Consider the following 15,210-nt stretch of genomic DNA (forward strand, 5'->3'; position numbering starts at 1 on the left):
CCCGTGACGCCCTCTTCATGGTCTTGAGCAATATCGCCTGCCGCCATTCGGACCTCGACCTTGACGACAGATTCAAGAAGCCGCCAGCGGGTGCCGACATCGCCGCCGCCAGGGAGAAAGCTGCTCCCCAGGCCGATAGGGTCCTCCATGCTTGAACTGCTCCACCTGGCCATCAGACCAAGTATCGGGCCGTTGTCGCTTCTGCGTTGCCCTGTAATGAAACATGACATATATTTTGCGTTTAGTCATTCTATTTCTAGCATTTGCGTGAAACTGATATTCCTAGCTGGATTTTGAATGCGTGTTTATCCCTTTGAGCCTTATATGTTTATGTTCGTACAATCAATCCCTATGTATGCTCAGGATGCCTGCCGATATCATATTGCCGCGATTGTCGTAAGGGTCCGGCCCTTAACAGTCATCTTGGCATAGATGCCTCCTGGTAGGTTTTTCCTAGGTAGCTCTCAATGCAGCCTCTCAACCTGCGAGCATGGCTCAGGGCAGGACGATGGTGCGATCAAAGAAACTAGCCAAGGTTCCATCACATGAAGGTTTTCACGATACAAACACTCGTTAAGGTCAAGGGATAAACAGCTGCAAAGGTTTGGAATGTATCGACAAGAAGTGATAGCATGTACTTAGCTCTTGTTTTAAGCTTCCTTTCTCCTCTACTGGTCCGAGTGTGTGTGGCGCGAGTGCGATGCCCGGAGGATCGAAAACCGATTAGGCAGCTCTCTTATTCCCGGCAGGGACCAGCACGTGCTTCGTGCGGCTGGCGATTGTCGGGGTATAGTGTTGGGCTCCTCTGGTCCTCCTCCTGTTTTCCCTTTTCCTTTTGAGTCAGCCTGGTGGCTGCCATCGCACAGGTCATGCCAATGCAGGCAGCCTCGCTGAAGTATGCTTGCCGGGGCATCAACCAACCGATTCATACCGACGCTTTGCTTAGGATTGCCCAAAATAGAGGGAATACTAAACCGAGCATCGCGCGGTAATCGTTGACATTGACGACACCGGGGCTAAAGCAGATCGACTACTAATGAAGGCAATGGACGAGAAGGAGGGAGCTCGTGCCCGTGCGTCTTGTCTCCTTTCTCCGAACGGCGCCCGAACGGTGGGTATGCCGTACGGGCCACCGAAATGGGCATATTGCCACCAGCAGCGATCCTCGCCATAGCCGTGGTTACGGCGAGGAGTGGAGGCCAACGATGTGACGCGGGGATGGCCCCGCTTTGTTTCTGTGTCTTCGTAGGCCCCGCAAGCGCCAGAGGCTTCAAGGGGGCGACCATGGGCGAAGCGCGCAGTACACACCTTCAGGTTCGCGCAAGCGATCCCCCTACCTGGCGCGCCAAAGATGTCGTGGGAAACCGCGCCCACCTATGGGACCAGAAGGCCCCTTGCTTGTTCGGCAGGGGGCATCGCGTTGCACAAAGAGCAGACGAACATGTGGCAGCACAGCAGAGATCACACAGGCATTTTTTACCCAGGTTTGGGCCGCCGCGAGGCGCAAAACCCTACTCCTGCTTTGGTGGATTGATGGTGGAAAGGTGGTAGTGGAGTGTAGTAAACTTGCCCGGTAAGGGTTGCCTCAGGACGTTAGTGGCTACGCACTTATGGGGGTGTGAGTTATCCAACATTCTAACCCTTTCTATTGTTTCCATGGGCCTCCTTTTATAGATCAAGGGGTTACCACAATGGCAAAGTAGTCATTATGCACTGATAAGATATCAAACAGTGCTAGCATACCTAACTCTGCGGGCTGATAGGGTGCATTAAATGCACCGCTCAACGTCACATCGTTGGTTGCCCGGCAAGGCTTGCCGGGCTATCTTGCCAGCTCCATGCCTGCTCGCTTGACACGTCGCAGGACGGGTGTCATCTGTAGGTATTTCCTGTAGGGAGAGGCTGCCATGTGGCGAATGGCTGCCACTTAATCACTTCGCGGCTTGACACCGCACTGATTGACGACGTGGGTCGTGGCGGGGTAGTTGGTGAGGTGGTTTTGCCTCCGTGTGTCCTGGCAGGCCCTGCCGGGACGTCTTAGACGTCTTCTTCTGGGGGTGGCCTCGCCCCTTGCCGAGCTCGCCTGCCCGACAAAGGAGTCCCTGCTCTTGATGGTATATTTCTTCTCTGGTTTGATCTTGGTCCCTCTCATCTGCACGTTGGTCCTTTGAAGATCTTGGTTCCTTGTATTCTGACTTGACCTTGACTTGTCCGTGCACGAGTCAGGGGAAAATGCATACCCCTGTATATTTTCCCCGGCAAACGAGCATGCTTTCCTATTTGTCATCAAGGGTGGCGCTGATAGTGAAGGTATGTAACACCCACGATGCAGCTATATCTCCCACGTGTCGAGGCACGACTTAGAGGCATAACCGCATTGTGGTTTTGTCGCAAGAAGGGTCATCTTCACACAATCCCATGTAATGAACAAGAAAGGGATAAATAGAGTTGGCTTACAATCGCCACTTCACACAATGATCAATTAATTCATACATCATTCAGAGTACACACATAGTCTGACTACGGATAAATCCAAATGAAAAGAAGATAACCCCAAATGCTATATCCCCGATCGTCCCAACTGGGCACCACTACTGATCATCAGGAAAAGACATGTAGTAACGGACAAGGTCCTCGTCGAACTCCCACTTGAGTTCGGTAGCATCACCTGCACTGGTATCATCGGCACCTGCAACTATTTTGGCAGTATATGTGAGCCACGAGGACTCAGCAATCTCAAAACCCGCGAGATCAAGACTATTTAAGCTTATGGGTAGGATGTGGTAATGAGGTGGAGTTGCAGCAAGCGCTAAGCAAATATGGTGGCTAACATACGAGTGCAAGAGTAAGATGAGAAACTATGCAATGGTCGTAAGCTAGAAGTGATCAAGAAGTGATCCCGAACTACTTACGTTCATACATAACCCAACCCGCGTTCACTTTCCGGACTCCGCCGAAAAGAGACCATCACGGCTACACACGCGATTGATTCATTTTAATTTAGTCAGGTGTTAAGTTCTCTACAACCGGATATTAAAAAATTCCCTTCTGCCACATAACCGCGGGCACGGCTCTCGAAAGTTTATACCCTGCAGGGGTGTCCCAACTTAGCCCATCACAAGCTCTCACGATCAATGAAGGATATTCCTTCTCCCGGAACAACCCGATCAGACTCGAAATCCCAGTTACAAGACATTTCGACAATGGTAAAACAAGACCAGCAAGACCGCCCGACTGTGCCGACAAATCCCGATAGGAGCTGCACATATCTCGTTCTCAGAGCACACCGGATGGGTCAAGCTATGAGTAAAACCAACCCTCGAGTTTCCCCGAGGTGGCCCCGCAGGTTGCCCGGTTCGGACCAACACTCAAAGGAGCACTGGCCTAGGGGGGTTAAATAAAGATGACCCTCGGGTTTGCAACTCCCTAGGGAAAAAGGTTAAGTTGTTAGGCAAATGTTAAAACCAAGGTTGGGCCTTGCTGGAGGAGCTTTATTCAAAGCGAACTGTCAAGAGGGTCCCATAACCCCAACCGTGTAAGGAACGCAAAATCAAGGAACATAACACCGGTATGACGGAAACTAGGGCGGCATGAGTGGAACAAAACACCGAGCAAAAGGCCAAGCCTTCCACCCTTTGCCAAATATATAGATGCATTAATTAAATAAGAGATATTATGATATTCCAACATAATCATGTTCCAACATGGAGCAATCTTCAACTTCACCTGCAACAAACAATGCTATAAGAGGGGCTAAGCGAGGCGGTAACATAGCCAAACAACGGTTTGCAAGGAAGGTGGGTTAGAGGCTTGACATGGCAATATGGGAGGCATGATAAACAAGTGGTAGGTAGCATGACATAGTGGTAGAACGAACAGCTAGCAAGCAAATATAGAAGTGATATCGAGGGTAATGATCATCTTGCCTGAAATCCCGCTAGGAAGAAAATCGAATCCATGAACTAGACGAACCAATGTAGTCAAACGGATCCTCGCAATCGCAACGTAACCGGAACTATCAAGGAGAAGCGCAACCGGAAAGAAGGAAACATCATGGTAAACACCCATCACATCAACATGGCATGATGCACAATCAAGTATGATGCATGTCTGGTTTAATGAGGCATGGCATAACAAAGTGCAACAAACAATACTACAAGTTAAGTGGAGCTCAATATGCAACGACTTGCATATTGACGAAACACCACATTCAAGTTATTTAGTTTGCTCTCGTTTATGTACCCAACAATATTAAATGTTATTAAACATGGCAAGGGGGAAAACATATATAAACTATCTATTTAGGCAAGTTTAAATGAGGCCGGAAACAATAAACAACAATTCCGGAAAATCCTCATATGCATATTTCAAATTTGCTACTGTTCTTCCCTATACACAATTTTAGAGTTGTTAAACATGCAAAGTAGTGCTGCTATGTTAATCTATGCATTTTTCCACCCCATTTACCTATAAAGTTTATTTAAAATGGAGCTGCGGTTACTTAGTTATGAAATAAACCATTTTAACATGACATTTATGCAAATTAATGCAAACAGCAAGTTAAACATTTTAACATGGATGAAAGCAGCATAATATGAAACTAGATGAAATTCTAAGCATTTTACATGTTGACAACATTTTAATATGACGCATGGTTGTTGAGTTATTATATGCATGAACAGAGAGGGTTTTTTTGTAAAACGGTCAGTCTCTGGATAATTAGGAAATTCGCAGATCTGGAAAAAAACGTACGCGGGCCAAATCTGGCTGGCCCAATAGTGTATAGGAGAGGCGGTGGAGGGGCTGCTCACCCATGGGCTGGGGCCCAGATCGAGGCCAGGCAGGAGGCGCTGGGCCACGCGATGCAAGTGGGGAGCGGTCAACGGGAGCTCCTAACTGGTGCTTTTAGCGCCGCCAAACGAAACTGGCGCTCACGCGCTCGTTGGGTGGGCCGGCCCATCTATTCTGCCGTGCTATCACGAGTTGGTTTTGTTCGACATAAAAAAACCCAGTTCTGTTCGATAAAATATGTGCTCCCATGAAGATTCGAGCTACCGCCGTTTAGGTCATGCGCATGTTTCCTAACCACTAGAGCTACTACGAGCTAGTGAATGTATACATTAAGAAACAATTAAAACGTTACTGCACTATTTCTTGCACATACATTTCAGAAAAGAACATGATTTTTTTGGAAAACAATCCGAACAAAATATTAATACAATCATGACTTAGAAAAAAGTTCATGTATTATAAACAATTTATGAATTAGGAAAAAGTTTTCTATTTTTGAAAAAGTTCACAAAATTTCAAAAAGTTCATTGATTTTGAGAAAAAGTTCATCGATTTTCAAAACAGTTCATCGATTTTTTTAAAGTTCTTCGAATTTCGAAAAAAGTTCACCGACTTCCAAAAAAGTTCACCAGTTTTGAAAAAGGTTCACAAACTTCAAAAAAAGTTTATCGAACTTGACAAAAGTTCATCAAATTTTAAAAAAGAGCACCGAATTTGAAAAAAGGTCATCTGATTTAAAAAAGTTCATCGAATTTGAAAAATAGTTCACTGATTTGAAAAAAAAGTTCATCAAATTAGAAAAAATATCATCGAATTAGAAAAAAGTTCATCAAGTTTGAAAAAAGTTCATGAATTTTGAAATAAGTTCATCGAATTTGAAAAAATGTTCATAAATCCGGTAAACTTTTTTTATCAAATTAGAAAATAAATAAATAAAAGAAAGAAAACGTAAATAGGAAAATAATAAATAAAAGAAGAAAGAAAAGGAAAAGGAAAAGAAAGAAAGAATAGAAGAAAAAAGTTGCAGATGATCACAGAACTCAATTGGCTCGTGTGGTTAGCTAGTGGTGCACTGCAACCCAGCGGTGCGGGATCGAATCCTTCTCGCCGCCTATTTTTTGCAGCAGTTTACGAAGGAAGAAAAATGAACATGGCTTGGCCCATCGGGGAGAGGGGGTGCGCCCTGTACCATTAACACTGTAACGGGCGCTAGGAGCGCCGTTTAGGATTTGCCGCGGTCAACGGGAGCGGAACTTGGCGCTGACCAAGCAGGCGCTGGGCGTGGCTTCGGTCGCTCGCAGACGAGGACGAGGCAGGGGGTCGCGCGAGGTTTGCCGGGAAGACGGCAGCGGGCGGTGGACTTGACGCGCGGGTCCCGGATCTGGGTGCGAGCAAGGCTGGCAAGGCGGCGGCGGTGGACTTGGCGAAGCAGGGGAGGTCTGGGATGAGCAGGACGCTTCCGCCGGCAGTGGCGGGGCATGGCAGCATGGCGCAGGGGCGTCAGCGGAACGGGGTCGCGCCGGGGAAGATCGGGGGTACCGCGGGCGGCGTTCTCGTCGAGGTCCTCCGAGAAGAAGATGGCGGCGTCGCTGTTACAGAGAAAAGAGAGGGAGTCCAGTGAGACAGAGAGCTTCAATGAAGGAGAGAAAAGGGGCAGGGCGGTGAGGACGGCCTGCTGGTTCGGACGAGGAACGGAGCAGCTCCGGCGGTGGCACTCGTCGGCGCGGGGAGGTGGTCCTGGACGAGGAGGTGGCTGCGGCCTCGGACACTCGCGGGCGCAGGCGCACGAAGCAGGCGGTTGTAGGCGGATGGAGGCCGGAGGCAACGCTGATTGGGGACGAGGAGGCCCTCGAGGCAGAGGCGCGCGGGACTCGGGCGGCCGGTGGCTTGACTCCGGTGACGCGAGGCTGATGAAGAGCTCGGGCGCGAGGCCGCCATGTGAGGGAGCTCGGGGATGCGGGGACGAGGTGGCTCTGGACGGCGACGAGACGTGCTGGTTGGCAGCGAGTGGAGGCCGAGGGGATTTGGACCGGGGGCGCAGCCACTGATTGGATGGGGATGGATCCCGAGGTGGGAGATAGTGTGGCGGCGGCGGCAGGGATAAATCCCCGAGAATTTAGGGTTGGGGTAGATTTGGTTAGGGGGTCATCTGCTATAAATAGCAGATGGCCTAGAGGGGGTTTGGAACAAATTTGATCATCGGATCGCGATCGGACGATCGAGAATAAAAGGTTAGGGGAGTCCAATGAAGAAATGAAGATATTTTTGGAGATGTTTGGGGATGATCCGGACCCATCGGTGACGACTGCCCGGGTCGGGTTCGGGGGAGTTTCGTACGCGCGAGAGGGGTCTATGCACTGTGCAAAGAGGGGTTAGGCGGACGAGGTCAAGTGTGTGGTTGGACTGAGAATGGTCAAGGAAGACAAACGGTCTGACGACATGCCACGGAGACAAGGAGAAGCGGCAACTATGAATGACTACGAGTTTTGTGGAAACATGCGGATGCAATGCGTATGATGTAATGATGAATGCGACAAACAAAAAATAAAACACACGGCGACAACAAAATAGCCGGAAGACTTCTGGAGCGTCGGTCTTGGGGCGTCACAACTCTCCCCCAATTACATGAGATGTCGTCCCGAGATCTAAGGATGGCACCGGAGAGAAGCGGAAGAGGAAGAGGTAAAACAAAGTTGCTTATTTGACAAACGAGTGAAACAACGAGCCTTGAAAGGTTGAACAAATTGAAAGAAAGAATACACTAGAGATGAAAGGGATTGCAAACACTCCGTTAGGAAAGAGGAACAAGGAATATTATGAGAACCTTGTGGGTTGAAAATCATGAAACAAGAGCTTCATGAACCAAAAGGGTATGAAACCACACCGGTATAACTATATAGCCAAGGAACAAGAATGACATAATTTGGACAGTACTGCGGTAGAAAAGAGAAGGAAAAATGATAAGTTGAAATGAACATGAAAAGAGGACGCACCACTCCGGTTAAACGGATAAGTGAGGAAAGAACATGATCCTCAACTCGAGATGATGAGTGGAGAGAGCAACATCACAATGCCTCCGGAAGAAAGAATAGAAGATAGATCATTGGAATAATAGAATGGAGAAGAAAATGCCAACTTCTGCCACAAATGAGCTTGGAAAGCACCCTTCCAAAAAGGTTATAACGGAGTTGTTGGAAAAACAACAATGAACGAATAAGCTTGTAGTGGGCTTATGGAAAACTTCTCAAAATTGAGGCAAAATTCTGCCACTACGAAAACAAATAATATAATTGATAACACCAATGAGATGAAACATTTCTTCCACCAAGATGATAGAGAGATAACTTGGACCATTGATAAGCACCAGAAAAACAACATTCCTTAGGGAAGGCTTTAGGTGAAATATGACACAAGATAACTCCAATGAACAGATTGATGGGTTGCAAAGGATCTCCTGAATGAAGAGAAAATGATGGGTTTAGATATCTCATTCTTAACAACTTGCGAATCATGAAACACGAAAGGCAATTGTCAAGACTGACATAACACCACCTCGAAAGATAAGGTGGAACAAATTGCACTTTGGAATGCAAGATGAAGAATACTTGAACTCCTCAAAACAAAACATGTGTTGAGCACCCTGTTTAATTTTGAGTATAGGTTGGCGGATCATAACTTTGAGAGAAAACTTGAAGAACAATTGAAGAATGAAAAGAATCCTTGACAAACCACCATGTAGAGCCTCCATGAAGAACTCCGGTAATAAAAGGATGATAAAAAGAAAGAGAAGTTGAAAATACAAGGTGAAGCCTTGCAATGATTTAGATGGAACTTCACGACGAGATCATGCGGAAAACTTGGAACTCCGGAAAAGAAAAGATGAGGCATCTCGAACCAAGAAATGTGACATGATGAACAACTCTAGAAAGAAGAAACTAGATCACTTGGATGAAACAATAATAAGAATTACGTTATGCGTATCCTTCGCCAATTTAAATTGATGACAAGCAACGGATTTGGCATCCTACTTATTCTCGTAGAAAGGATTAAGAGAGATATAGCATAAACTTGAGAAAAGTCTTCAACGATCCACCGGTAGGATTTAAAATGAACGAAGAAAAGAGAGAATTAGAAAACAAACGAAGATACTTGAGGGAATTTAGATACATGAGAACCAATAGATGACGAGCTGACTAGAGGATACTTGAACGATGCACCGGAAGAATTCGAGAACGAGAGCTGAAAGCTGAGAATGAATAATTCTGAGATGATGGGCTATGGAGAATCAATTTGAAAAGACTCTTGAATTGCTCCGGATGGGTGAAAATAATTTCTCACGATCGAAACAATTATGAGAGGATGGCATCAAGCTTGAACTACGCATCTTTGGAAGAACGGGTAAGGATTAAAGAGGAACTCCTCTTCGGTTTTCCAATCCGAGAAAGACTACCAGAGACACCACCATGAATTTCGAGATACTCCGGGAGAATGAAAAACAAAGAGGTTGAGCCAACAATGAAAATAATTTGAAGTCGATCTTGGAAAACATCTGACTGATGAAATTCATTCTTACGTCAAACTTCGAAAAGAATTTGGGAATGGCTCCGGGAAAATTAGAAGAGTCAGATAAGATCCTGGGAAAAGGCCTGTGGGTTAGGGCCCACTCAAAAGATAAACCGTTGAACGATTTAAAAGAGGAATTGCGCTGGTGGAATTAAATGGCTTGAATAAGGTAAGACCTCGAAATAGCTTGAAAGGATTAAGAATAGAAACTTGAATCTTCTGAGCTAATCTTAAGCACTCCAGAACAAATGAATAACAAGAAGTGAAGGATTACAAGGTGCACTGGTATGGAAAGCATTTGAAACAAGGAAAGGATAAGATCGACAAAGCTTGAATTGAATCCAACGGAGAAGAAAAAAAACGAAGAATAATAAACTTGAAGTTCCGTTAGTATCTTCCTGAGAATCACTGGAAAAGAACATTGACGGAAATAATGGAGAGACTTCCCATCAATAAAAAGGATACTTGATTAAGAAATCTGAGTCCTTGAAGAAAAAGGGTGGGAGGGCAGGAAAACAAAGGCAACTTGGGGCAGATGGAATGGATACCATTGAGAAAACTTAGAATTGATCTCACGAATGGGAAAATGATAGGATTAGCCTGGAGAGAAGCACGCCTGTTAGAAAAGAATTAATATGACAACCTCGATGATCAAAAAGGATCAGTATTCACACAGAAATATGAGAACACCGCTTGGGAAAGGTATGGAATCAACACTTGACATTGAAGCAACTCGAATACCACAACTCCAAAACAAAACAAAGTATTGAACGAATGAATTCCAAAGTTAGCATTACACGACCATTAAGGTGAGAAGCCACTTGATAAGAGATTGATGAATGAAATAACAAGGTACAACTGGAACAAATAAATGGTAAGGATCGCCCAATCACATACCAAATATCTGCGGGAAGAATAACTAGAGCTACTTGAATTCCCACCTATAAACTCCTGAACTTTCTGGTTATGCAATCTGGTGTTGGGGATACAGGGGAAGCAATATATCTCACCCAACTAAACAATCCCTACATCCAATTGTATCCATCCATCAACACATAACCAAGAAAACTCCGGAAATCGTGTACCTCAACCTTCGAAAAGCATCCGTTATACGAGCTATGGCAATACTACCAAACTCCCGCCCCAGTACTGGGTGCATCGAGGTTATCTCACCAACAATTGCATAAAAGATATTTTCGATGTCGGCGAACTCAGGTATTCCAGAACTGCAACGATAAAATTGTGATGACAACACCTCAGAGCTCAACTCCCCGAGACACTGCCACAACCCCTAAATGTCAGGAGGCACCAAGAACAATGTTCTCATCACAAGAATATCAGAACGATCCCAAGAGACCCGCGCGATCCTAAAAAAAGTTCTTCAAATTTGAGGAGAGGAAAGCCAAAACATCTACGTCAGGAGGCCTCACCAGAGCGATGAAGGGGACTAAGGAGTAAAAAGAATCCTACTCTCCGATATATATAATCCTAAGACTCAAAACATTTTTGTTCTAGACTCAACAACGTTAGCGATTCAATCAAGCAGGGGGCACCTAAGTCGGGGATAGCTCTGATACCAACTTGTAACGCCCACGATGCGGCTATATCTCCCACGTGTCGAGGCACGACTTAGAGGCATAACCGCATTGTGGTTTTGTCGCAAGAAGGGTCATCTTCACACAATCCCATGTAATGCACAAGAAAGGGATAAATAGTGTTGGCTTACAATCGCCACTTCACACAATGATCAATTAATTCATACATCATTCAGAGTACACACATAGTCTGACTACGGACAAATCCAAATGAAAAGAAGATAACCCCAAATGCTAGATCCCCGATCGTCCCAACTAGGCACCACTACTGATCATCAGGAAAAGACACGTAGTAATGGCCAAGGTCCTCGTCGAACTCCCACTTGAGTTTGGTAGCTTCACCTGCACTGGTATCATCGGCACCTGCAACTGTTTTGGTAGTATCTATGAGCCACGAGGACTCAGCAATCTCAAAACCCGTGAGATCAAGACTATTTAAGCTTATGGGTAGGACGTGGTAATGAGGTGGAGTTGCAGCAAGCGCTAAGCAAATATGGTGGCTAACATACGAGTACAAGAGTAAGACGAGAAACTACGCAATAGTCGTAAGCTAGAAGTGATCCTGAACTACTTACGTTCATACATAACCCAACCTGTGTTCACTTTCTGGACTCCGCCAAAAAGAGACAATCATGGCTACATACGCGGTTAATTCATTTTAATTAAGTCAAGTGTCAAGTTCTCTACAACCGATATTAACAAATTCCCATTTGCCACATAACCGCGGGCACGGCTCTTGAAAGTTTATACCCTGCAGGGGTGTCCCAACTTGGCCCATCACAAGCTCTCACGATCAACGAAGGATATTCCTTCTCCTGGAACAACCCGATCAGACTCGAAATCCCGGATACAAAACATTTCGACAATGGTAAAACAAGACCAGCAAGACCGCCCGACTGTGCCGACTAGCCCGGGGGGTTAAATAAAGATGACCCTCGGGTTTGCAACTCCCTAGGGAAAAAGGTTAGGTTGTTAGGCAAATGTTAAAACCAAGGTTGGGCCTTGCTGGAGGAGTTTTATTCAAAGCGAACTGTCAAGGGGGTCCCATAACCCCAACCGCGTAAGGAACGCAAAATCAAGGAACATAACACCGGTATGACGGAAACTAGGGCGGCAAGAGTGGAACAAAACATCGAGCAAAAGGCCAAGCCTTCCACCCTTTGCCAAATAGATAGATGCATTAATTAAATAAGAGATATTGTGATATGCCAACATAATCATGTTCCAACATGGAGGAATCTTCAACTTCACCTGCAACTAACAACGCTATAAGAGGGGCTGAGCGAAGCGGTAACATAGCCAAACAACGGTTTGCTAGGAAGGTGGGTTAGCGGCTTTACATGGCAATATGGGAGGCATGATAAACAAGTGGTAGGTAGCGCGACATAGCGGTAGAACAAACAACTAGCAAGCAAAGATAGCAGTGATATCGAGGGTAATGGTCATCTTGCCTGAAATCCTGCTAGGAAGAAGATCGAATCCATGAACAAGACGAACCAACGTAGTCGAACGGATCCTCACAATCGCAACGTAACCGGAACTATCAAGGAGAAGCGCAACCGGAAAGAAGGAAACATCATGGTAAACACCCATCACATCAACATGGCATGATGCATGTCTGGTTTAATGAGGCACGGCATGACAAAGTGCAACGAACAATACTACAAGTTAAGTGGAGCTCAGTATGCAACGAGTTGCATATTGACGAAACACCACATTCAAGTTATTTAGTTCGCTCTCGTTTATGTACCCAACAATATTAAATGTTATTAAACATGGCAAGGGGGGAAAACATATATAAACTATCTATTTAGGCAAGTTTAAATGAGGCCGGAAACAATAAACAACAATTCCGGAAAATCCTCATATGCATATTTCAAATTTGCTACTGTTCTGCCCTATACACAATTTTAGATTTGTTAAACATGCAAAGTAATGCCGCTATGTTAATCTATGCATTTTTCCACCCCATTTACCTATAAAGTTTATTTAAAATGGAGCTACGGTTAATTAGTTATGAAATAAACCATTTTAGCATGACATTTATGCAAATTAATGCAAACAGCAAGTTAAACATTTTAACATGGATGAAAGCAGCATAATATGAAACTAGATGAAATTCTAAGCATTTTACATGTTGAAAACATTTTAATTTGATGCATGGTTGTTGAGTTATGATATGCATGAATGGAGAGGGTTTTCTATAAAACTGTCAGTCTCTGGATAATTAAGAAATTCGCAGATCTGGAAAAAAAACGTACCCGGGCCGAATCTGGCTGGCCCGATAGTGTACAGGAGAGGCGCTGGAGGGGCTGCTCACCCATGGGCTGGGGCCCAAATCGAGGCCAGGCGGGAGGCGCTGGGCCACGCAATGCAGGTGGGGAGCGGTCAACGGAGCGGAACTTGGAGCTGACCAAGCAGGCGCTGGGCGCGGCTTCGGTCGCTCGCGGACGAGGACGAGGCAGGGGGTCGCGCGAGGTTCGCAGGGAAGACGGCAACAGGCGGCAGACTTGACGCGAGGGTCCCGGAACTGGGCGAGGGCGAGGGTGGCAAGGCGTCGGCGGTGGACTTGGCAAGCAGGGGAGGTCCGGGACGAGCGGGACGCGTCCGCCGGCAGCGGTGGGGCATGGCAGCATGGCGCAGGGGCGTGAGCGGAACGGGGTCGCGCCGGGGAAGATCGGGGTACCGCGGGCGGCGTTCTCGTCGAGGTCCTCCGGGAAGAAGATGGCGGCGTCGTTGTTAAAGAGAAAAGAGAGGGAGTCCAGTGAGACAGAGAGCTTCAGCGAAGGAGCGAAAAGGGGCAGGGCAGTGAGGACGGCCTGCAGGTTCGGGCAAGGAATGGAGCAGCTCCGGCGGGGGCGCTCGCCGGCGCGGGGAGGTGGTCCTGGACGAGGAGGTGGCTGCGGCCTCGGACGCTCGCGGGCGCAGGCGCACGAAGCAGGCGGTTGAAGGCGGATGGAGGCCGGAGGTGACGCTGGTTGGGGATGAGGAGGGCCTCGAGGCAGAGGCGCACGGGCCTCGGGCGGCCGGCGGCTTGACTCTGGAGACGCGAGGCTGATGAAGAGCTCGGGCGCGAGGCCGCCATGTGAGGGAGCTCGGGGATGCGGGGACGAGGTTGCTCTGGACGGCAACGAGGCGTGCTGGTTGGCAGCGAGTGGAGGCCGAGGGGATTTGCATCGGGGGCGCAACCACTGATTGGATGGGGATGGATCCCGAGGTGGGAGATAGTGCGGCGGCGGCGGCAGGGATAAATCCCCTAGAATTTAGGGTTGGGGCAGATTTGGTTAGGGGGTCATCTGCTATAAATAGCATATGGCCTAGAGGGGGTTTGGAACAAATTTGATCATCGGATCGCGATCGGACGATCGAGAATAAAAGGTTAGGGGAGTCCAATGAAGAAACAAAGATATTTTTGGAGATGTTTGGGGATGATCTGGACCCATCGGTGACGACTGCCCATGCCGGGTTCGGGGGAGTTTCGGACGCGCGAGAGGGGTCTATGCACTGTGCAAAGTGGAGTTAGGCGGACGAGGTCAAGTGTGTGGTTGGACTGAGAATTGTCAAGGAAGACAAACGGTCTGACGACATGCCATGGAGACAAGGAGAAGCGGCAACTACGAACAACTACAAGTTTTATGGAAACATGCGGATGCAATGCGTATGATGTCATGATGAATGCGACAAACAAAAAATAAAACACACGGCGACAACAAAATAGCTGGAAGACTTCTGGAGCGTCAGTCTTGGGGCGTCACAAGCACAACAAAAAAAGACACATCCGTGACATTTTGGGCCGAACGAAATAAAATTTTGTCATACATATGACACTTCTATGACAATAATTGTGACAAAACCCGGTATCATCATAGATGTGATGGGCTCCTACTTCTATGACAAAAAATCATGACAGAAAATGGGCTTTTCGTCCTAGGCGGGCCGGAGACGCAGCTGCATGACATTCTTTGGGCCGTCCATGACGGGAAAAACCATGGTAGAAGCGAGGGGGAGGCAAATTTCGGGGAGTTCCCGGTTACGATGGGAGGTCGGGGGCCGAGCGATGCGCGTTTCTCTCGTACACATACGCGCGTGTGTGCGAGGCGTTGGCTCTAACTGAACTCGAGCGAGGCATTGGGCTCTGACTGAACCCGAGCGATTGCACTGCAGGCTACACGTTACTGAACCCGAGCGATCGATCGATGGCTGTTAACTGAACCCGATCGAGCGATTCCTTCGGTACTGCTGCTAACTGAAGCCGGTCGAT

The sequence above is a fragment of the Triticum aestivum genome, chromosome 4D (genome assembly GCF_018294505.1).
Source record: "Triticum aestivum cultivar Chinese Spring chromosome 4D, IWGSC CS RefSeq v2.1, whole genome shotgun sequence".
NCBI lineage: Eukaryota > Viridiplantae > Streptophyta > Magnoliopsida > Poales > Poaceae > Triticum > Triticum aestivum.